The following is a 9,763-nucleotide window of genomic DNA, read 5'->3' on the forward strand; positions in this document are numbered from 1 at the left end:
TCTATTCTATTCTACTGTATCTTAGTCTATCCGCTATGACATTGCTCGTCCAAATATTTATATATTCTTAATTCCATTCCTTTACTTTAGATTGTGTGTATTGTTAGATACTACTGTCCTATTTGTCACGCCCTGACCTTAGAGAGCCTTTTATTTCTCTGTTTTTGGTTAGGTCAGGGTGTGATTAGGGTGGGCATTCTATGTTTTCTGTTTCTATGTTTTCTATTTCTTTGTTGTTTTTGCCATGTGTGGTTCCCAATCAGAGGCAGCTGTCTATCGTTGTCTCTGATTGGGGATCATATATAAGTTGTGATTTTCAGTTTGGTTGCCTGACAGAACTGTGCACTTTTGTTATTTTGTTGCGGTGTTCAGTTAATATTAAAAATCATGAACGCCTACCATGCTGCACCTTGGTCTCCTTCAACCCACGAGTGCTGTTACACTGTTAGAGCTAGAAACACAAGCATTTTGCTATAAAAATCTGCTAAACGTGTGTTTGTGACACGTACAATGTGATTTGATTTGAATACTTCTTGACTCAAGACATTTCAGATTTAATTTCAATAAATAATTTTGAAAAATGGCTAAAAAAAACATGATTTCACTGATTTGTGGTAATGTGTGTAGGCCAGTGACAAACACATCTCAGTTTAATCCATTTTAAATTCAGGCTGTCACAACACAATACAGTGCAAAAAGTAAATGGGCGTGTACCTTCTGTAGGCACTGTACCACTGATTGTCTGTCGTTTAGGATAATGTGCTTTACAGCTCTGACCTTTGAACAGGATAGGGTGATTTCTGATTTAGACTAGCAGGTGCCTTTTATCACATATACTTGCTGATAAGCAAAGGACAATGGAGTTGGCCAGGAAAAACCTGGACACTTTTAAAGCAGTTAGATTTACTGCCTGTTCACTGTGTCCAGTCATGAACCAAAACTGTGATAAAATAATCTAATAACTAGCAGCTTGTTTAAAAAATGGTGACAAGTACAGACATTTTAACTAGAAATGAACAAAATAAGAGGTTTATGACATAACAGACCTGGTTTGCATGATCAAGCCTTGCCTGAGAACTAAATGATAATTTTAGCTCCCAAACCAGGGGTCACGACTCCATGTGGGGTCAACTGATAAGAAGACGGGGTTCGTGGGAGAATTTCCAAAATCCTGAATAAATGTTTTTATGGTTGTGCTTGATTCAAAGCTTCTCAAAGTCAGGGGGTGTGGTCAACAGTTTACACCTCTTATACAGTACCAGTCAAAAGTTTGGACACACCTACCCATTCCAGGTTTTTTTTAATTTTTACTATTTTCTACATTGTAGAATAATAGTGGAGACATCAAAACTATGAAATAACACATATGGAATCATGTAGTAACCAAAAAAGTGTTAAACAAATCAAAATATATTTTATATTTGAGATTCTTGAAAGTAGCCACCCTTTACCTTGATGACAGCTTTGCAACACTCTTGGCATTCTCTCAACCAGCTTCATGAGGAATGATTTTCCAACCAAAGGCTTTGATTGTTCTAATTTGAAAATATGAAGTATCCTTATTCATGTCACTAAGGGAGAGAGAAGAACAATTAGAACATTTACATTCCGTCAAAATATTTTATTGTTAGACATCAGGGATCCTGTGGAGAGGAGTGAGGAATTTGGGGCAGAGGTCAGGTCAGATGAAGTGAGGAAGAACAGATATCACAAAGGTTCTGTCTAGCAACAGAGATGTATTGGCTTTTCAGATGTGTTGGAGACTCAGCATAGGAGAAAGGATTAAATATCAGTACTTGTGTTAATATGTTCTTTGTCTTATGCAGCTGTATGTGGGTGAATAAACTTGGTTTGAGCTTTACTAAGCATCTGTCCATTTTTTATTCTGTTTATTTAGAACCTAACAGCTTCTGTCTATGTAATTGTCTGCATCATTTCCAATCCCTCATATATTATTGTTCAAAAACTATATATATACTGAACAAAAATATAAAACTCAACATGCAACAATTTCAAAGATTTTTACTGAGTTACAGTTCATAAAAGGAAATCATTCAATTGAAATAAATTAATTAGACCCTAATTTATGGATTTCACATGGGCAGTGGCACAGCCATTGGGGGGCATAGGCCTACTCAATGGAGCCAGGCCCATCCACTGGTGAGCCAGGCCTAGCCAATCAGAATTAGTTTTTCCCCACAAAAGGGTTTAGTTACAGACAAAAATACTCCCCCTTCCTCCTCCCCAGATGATCCCACAGGTGAAGAAGCCATATGTTGAGGCCCTGGGCTGGCGTGGTTACACGTGGTCTGCAGTTGTGAGGCTTGTTGGACGTACTGCCGAATTCTCTAAAACAATGTTTTAAAACAATGTATAGAGGAGGTAAAATGATGCTAAGGGTATGGAAATGAACATTACATTCTCAGCTCTGGTGGACATACCTGCAGCCAGCATGCCAATTGCCTGTCCCCTCAAAACTTAAGGCATCTGTGGCATTATGTTGTGTGACAAAACTGCGCCCAGCACAAAGTGCACCTGTGTAATGATCATTCTGTCTACTTAGCTTCTTGAAGTGCCTAATGTTAGAAATTAGCGTTAAGTAGCTAATCCTATCCTTGCCATGGTGGACTAGCTAGCATGTCATCACCCATGGGTTCTGGGGAAAAGTCTGACTATATGAACGATGAGCTAACGCAATTAGCTAGCTAAACGTAAACTAAATATCCGTGCCCTGGTGGGATAATATTAGCTAGCATGTCACCACGTGGAAAAGTGTGACTACACGAATGGTGAGCTAACGTTAACTAACTGGCTAGCGAGCTCACAAAGGACTTGTTGGCTCAATGTTTTCCCATAGAAAACACAAATGGTTTTGTTCCACGAGTGCATTTGTTGTACATGATTAACCAAATGACCTGTGAAGTCAGTTATACATGCCAGCAGGGATGGAAATTAAGCTAGCCCGAGGCTAGTACTTTTTAAACTGGGATAGTAGACAATGTGCCCAACTAGCCTGATACAACAGTGAAATGGCTAGTAGAGAATGTGCCAAACTAGCCTGACATAGCAGTGAAATCTTGCCTTTGCAAACATGGCATGCCACAGATTTAGGAAATTAATGTTACCCGGGCAAGTAGAAATTGTGGTCTGCTGGCCGTGCCCAAATCCGTATGTTACATTCCCTACATGTCAGTCCCTTTCAGACGATCCCACTATCACTGTTGGTCCTCCTCAGTGACCTCACGGCTGAGGGTTTTCATTTTCCTCTCGAGAATTATAATCAGAATTACAGTTATATAGCTCATCGCAATACTTCAACTCTTCGAGCAAATAGTACCCTAGACTGTCCTGATCATCTAGTTGAGCCTTCCAGATAGTTCCTCCATCCCAGCAGAAATGTCCCATCGACATAGTAGGATTTTATATGTTGCAGATATACCAGTTTATTTGACCATTACTATAGTCAAGTCTGTGGGTTATGGCATTTCAATATACAGTGGGGCAAAAAAGTATTTAGTCAGCCACCAATTGTGCAAGTTCTCCCACTTAAAAAGATGAGAGGCCTGTAATTGTCATCATAGGTACACTTCAACTATGACAGACAAAATGAGAAAAAAATCCAGAAAATCACAATGTACGATTTTTTATTTATTTATTTGCAAATTATGGTGGAAAATAAGTATTTGGTCAATAACAAAAGTTTATCTCAATACTTTGTTATATACCCTTTGTTGGCAATGACAGAGGTCAAACATTTTCTGTAAGTCTTCACAAGGTTTTCACACACTGTTGCTGGTATTTTGGCCCATTCCTCCATGCAGATCTCCTCTAGAGCAGTGATGTTTTGGGGCTGTTGCTGGGCAACATGGACTTTCAACTCCCTCCAAAGATTTTCTATGGGGTTGAGATCTGGAGACTGGCTACGCCACTCCAGGACCTTGAAATGCTTCTTACGAAGCCACTCCTTCGTTGCCCGGGCGGTGTGTTTGGGATCATTGTCATGTTGAAAGACCCAGCCACGTTTCATCTTCAATGCCCTTGCTGATGGAAGGAGGTTTTCACTCAAAATCTCACGATACATGGCCCCATTCATTCTTTCCTTTACACGGATCAGTCGTCCTGGTCCCTTTGTAGAAAAACAGCCCCAAAGCATGATGTTTCCACCCTCATGCTTCACAGTAGGTATGGTGTTCTTTGGATGCAACTCAGCATTCTTTGTCCTCCAAACACGACGAGTTGAGTTTTTACCAAAAAGTTATATTTTGGTTTCATCTGACCATATGACATTCTCCCAATCTTCTTCTGGATCATCCAAATGCTCTCTAGCAAACTTCAGACGGGCCTGGACATGTACTGGCTTAAGCAGGGGGACACGTCTGGCACTGCAGGATTTGAGTCCCTGGCGGCGTAGTGTGTTACTGATGGTAGGCTTTGTTACTTTGGTCCCAGCTCTCTGCAGGTCATTCACTAGGTCCCCACGTGTGGTTCTGGGATTTTTGCTCACCGTTCTTGTGATCATTTTGTCCCCACGGGGTGAGGTCTTGCGTGGAGCCCCAGACCGAGGGAGATTATCAGTAGTCTTGTATGTCTTCCATTTCCTCATATTTGCTCCCACAGTTGATTTCTTCAAACCAAGCTGCTTACCTATTGCAGATTCAGTCTTCCCAGCCTGGTGCAGGTCTACAATTTTGTTTCTGGTGTCCTTTGACAGCTCTTTGGTCTTGGCCATAGTGGAGTTTGGAGTGTGACTGTTTGAGGTTGTGGACAGGTGTCTTTTATACTGATAACAAGTTCAAACAGGTGCCATTAATACAGGTAATGAGTGGAGGACAGAGGAGCCCCTTAAAGAAGAAGTTACAGGTCTGTGAGAGCCAAAAATATTGCTTGTTTGTAGGTGACCAAATACTTATTTTCCACCATAATTTGCAAATAAATTCATTAAAAATCCTACAATGTGATTTTCTGGATTTTTCTTCTCATTTTGTCTGTCATAGTTGAAGTGTACCTATGATGAAAATTACAGGCCTCTCTCATCTTTTTAAGTGGGAGAACTTGCACAATTGGTGGCTAACTAAATACTTTTTGCCCCACTGTAGATGTTACCGTTTTAGTAATAAACTTAGCTAGCTAGTAAAAGTAACTTTTTTTGTGTTGTCTTTCAGATGGGAGGACAGAAAACCCAGTGACAGCACTCGGGTCTGCAGCTGCCATTTTCCAGTGGGAAAATTTACCAGGAAAAGGTAGCTCATCCACCATGGCAGAGAGGAAGATCCAGACTGTTGATTGGGGAATGAGAACACACAATGAGGCATGAGGATTGGTTGTTGAGGGACCACTTGTCACACATTGTCCAAGGTGGGTTTGTGTTATGACAAACGGTACATTTTCTGTCCAGATAAAGATGTTGATACGGCACTGATCAAATGTCTCTTTTTGTTTTCCAGTCCAATGGGAGTGAATCCCTCAGGCCATCCGGTGTGTGGACATCCTGTACCTGTAGAGACGACAACAGATCGAGCCTGTGGACGGACAGGTCAGTAACTCATCAAATGTGATACAATATTGTGTACAACAGTGACTTTGAAGAGATATCTGCACGGTATGTTTGTGTCATGACTTAAGATTGGGCGTTGAGGGACCACTTGTCACGTTGTCAAAAGTTGGTATGTGTTACGATTGGATGGTGATACGGCATTGAAAAATACCTACCACTGACCAAATGTCTCTTTTTGTTTTCCAGTCCAACATGAGTGCATCCCTCAGACCATCCGGTGAATGGGAATCCTGTGTCAGTCTGATCCAGTTGTGGAGACTACAGCACAAGCCTGTGGATGAACAGGTCAGCAACTCAAAATATGATGCAATATTGTGTAAAACAAGGATTTGTAGATGCATAGGCATTTTGATGTTTCAGACATGAGGCGTGACATGCCGAACATCAGGCTCACCCCACGAGAAGCAGTACACGATCAACGTCACCTTCAGCAAGGAGCTGTGATGTCTCTCCCATCCTTAAGCCGGGTGGACACTGTCACGCCCTGGTCGAAGTATTTTGGGTTTATCTTCATTTATTTGGTCAGGCCAGGGTGTGACATGGGTTTTTGTATGTGGTGTGTATGTAGTGGGATCGTAGCTTAGTGGGGTGTTCTAGGTAAGTCTATGGCTGTCTGAAGTGGTTCTCAATCAGAGGCAGGTGTTTATCGTTGTCTCTGATTGGGAACCATATTTAGGCAGCCATACTCTTTGGTTGTGTTGTGGGTGATTGTCCTTAGTGTCCTTGTTCTGTGTTAGTTTACACAAAGTATAGGCTGTTTCGGTTTTCTTTACGTTTATTGTTTTGTAGTGTTTGTGTTTTTTCGTGTCTACGTTGTTTATTAAACATGGATCGCAATCTACACGCTGCAGTTTGGTCCGACTCTCCTTCATCACATGAAAACCGTTACAGACACTACATGATTTTGGCCCGATTTAGCTGTCCCAGACAAGTTTGAGGTTGGAGAAAAAAATCCTCATGTCGTTGCCTACAAAGGGGCGAGCGGCCATCGCCGACATTCATTTAATGCGAGAGGGTCAGAGACGCAATCTGAGGGCTAACGATCTCGTCTTTGTGCTATTCCAGACGGCCCAAACATGTCGGCACAAAATCTGCAATGCTCTGTAGTGTGAGATGTGCAACGACAAGTTTTGAGAACGGTGATCAGCAGAGAATAACATTGACGAATGCACGGATACGATGACTGAGTTCATCAGGAAGTGTATAGGAAACGTTATACCCACTGTGACTATTTAAACCTACCCAAACCAGAAAACGTGGAGAGATGGCAGCACTCGTGCAAAACGGAAAGCACAAACTGCCGCACTTAACCATGGCAAGGTGACTGGGAATATGGCAGAACACAAAGTAGTGTAGTTATTCTCTTCGTAAAGGCAATCAAACAGGCAAGATGTCAGTACAGAGCTAAAGTGGAGTCGCAATTCAACGGCTCAAACAAGAGACGTATGTGGCAGGGTCTACAGTCAATCACGGACTACAAAGAGAAAACCAGCCACGTCGCGGACACCGACGTCTTGCTTCCAGACAAGCAGTGATGTGCAGACTCAGGACAACTGAGCGTTGGAGAAATATGCAGATGTAAAGAGGAGTCCGTCATTTGCTTTCTAACGATCGTGATCTTTTCCATCACACAAGTTCATCACACAAACCCTATTTTGCCTTGCCATACAAAAGGGATTGAATACTTTCAGCTTTCATTTTGTATTAATTTGAAAACACGTGTGTCGACTTAATCTATTTTAAATGAAGGCTGTAGAAAAACACAGCGTGGAAAAAGTTGAGGGGTGTGAATACTTTCCGAAGGCCCTGTATCATTTTTTACCTTGTGGGAAATGGACCTACATGGATAGGGCTAAATTGAAATGATTCTTACAGAATAAATATGAAAAGAATATGCTGGATACATTCAGTAACATGATATGAATTTCCCCTGGACAATGCGGGGTATTGTGTGAGAGGAGTAACTGTTGTCTCCAAGTGGCCACACACCTCTGCAAAGTGTGCATTGATCCTAAGTCATTTCGATGCACTTTGATGACTCAAAGAAGAGTCTTCAACTATAAGGTGCTTTTCTTAGCTCTCCTAGCTGTGCTGTTGAGGATCTAAAGCGAGCACACTTGTAGTTGTTTTGGTTGGAACACAACCCTGCATCCCCGCACTCACACAATTACTGCAGTGTTAAGCTTTCGCAATGCATTTCAGGGAAAGTGATCGTAAATTTGGTGAGAATAGAAAGAAGTCACGAGTGTTTTCCGGTGCTAGTTTTCTTCCCAGTAGACAGTCTCATTTGGTTCAGCACAACGCAGGGTGTAACGACTTGTCATCTTGTAACTGCACATCAAACATAGTGATCAGAAATATTGACACTGTTTTATGACGTGAGTTTTATTCTATGGAAATGTGCACATTTGGACTCACGTGTTTGGCTTGCATGACATCAAAGCGGTATTTATTACAGTCCTCAATGTCTCAGCTTTCAGAATACAGTCTTCTTAATTTATGGCTTTTCACTCAGACAGCAGAACATTTGCAAAATTTGACCAATTAGCGGTAGTTATGGGGGCAACTTCTTATCGCGCGACGTGCTCAAGGTCAGAACAGCTGTCAGTCAAAACCCATACAGGGCTGTGAAGCGCAGAGCCAGAGCTCTGTCGTCATGTATAGTATGTTACTGTACAGCCACTGTGTTTCAAATTAGGCATTTATCAGCGTCCAAATCTGCCATTTTTATCCGAATACATGTATGAATGTGAAGGGCTACATCCTGGTTTTAAAAAAAATCACATGTCCAACTCACCTGCCCATCTTTTGCCTGTGCAGCAGGCGATTGGACACCTGCTTGTGAAGTGGCGTCTCCATCACCTTTTTGGTCCGGAGGGCATGTCGATCTGAAAAGGGCAGATTTCCCCTGGGTCAACAGTGCTAACAAAACCTTTTCCCTTGTTACTGATGCTATGAGCTCTTGGAATGCCGAAGTATCAGGGAATACATACTGGCGAATAATTAAGTATCAGAGTGTCTCTTTACCGCCACCTTCTGTCGTCTGGGGGCGTTTGCGCTTTAGTCCCTCCACGGCTGAGACAGGCTCCTAGGCATCTTGGCCTTGTTGGAGGGGCAAATGGTCTCCTGGTTGAACAAGTTCCTCCGGAACTTTATGACCTCTATGGACCAAATAAAGTTGTATTGAATGGAATTGGACAATCACAGTATGATGATCTAATAGAGGAGATGGAGGATGGCATTGAAATTACTTACCTTGTACAGCCTGCTTTTTTTTTGGGGGGGGTTCAGAAGCTGGTTTCTCCACAGCAACACAGAACCTTGGCCTGTTCATAGGACACACAGAGAGCAATATATGGGTGATTACTGCGATCATACTGTACATCTAGCCAGACAGGACTGTGAATGTAGCCGTATTGTTTCTGATGTAGTACTATTGAAGCCATATTTTATTTGATCTGATTTTACAGCTGTTACAGAATACAAAATAAAATCCTGCTTTAGCTCACATCCTTGGCATCTCTATCTGGCGGAGACTCTGGGATGCTTCAGTCATGCTCTGATGGCGAGTCGACTTCCCACTCCTAACACACAACAGAGGTTCGTTAAAGAGGGCTATATCAAATAACATTTTATTTGTCACATACACATGTTTAGCAGATGTTATTGCGGGTGTAGTGAAATGCTTGTGTTTCTAGCTCCAACAGTGCATTAATATCTAAAAGTGTACTAACAACAACAAACACACATTCGTGCACTTCACCAAGGACACACTTGGAACGGCCATTCTGTAAATTTCACACAGCTGCACCACACCAGATAACACCTAGGTGAATGAGCAGAATGCCCCTTTTGGTACCAGAGGCAACTCACCTTCTCTTTCTTGGTACCAGAGGCAACTCACCTTCTCTTTCTGGCGGAGCGGTCGTGTAGCTCCTGAAGTTGCTCCCCGCAGGCGGAGGCCATAATGAGGGAGAGGGGAGGCGAGGAGGGAGAGATGCTATCCATGGTCATTGACTCGTCGCTGAAGAAGACCGAGGGCAGCACGGCTGACAGGGCGGCGGGCGGCTGCATGCCCAGGCTATGGTAAACATCCACTAGGACCCTAGGGGTGGCTGTCAGGAACCTGTCAGCACACAACCATCTGTTATAACCTTAGAGAACTGCGTTATTCTCCTCATCTCCTTCATCTGCATTCAACCCCAAATG

Source organism: Oncorhynchus keta, chromosome 17 (assembly GCF_023373465.1).
Source record: "Oncorhynchus keta strain PuntledgeMale-10-30-2019 chromosome 17, Oket_V2, whole genome shotgun sequence".
NCBI classification, from domain to species: domain Eukaryota; kingdom Metazoa; phylum Chordata; class Actinopteri; order Salmoniformes; family Salmonidae; genus Oncorhynchus; species Oncorhynchus keta.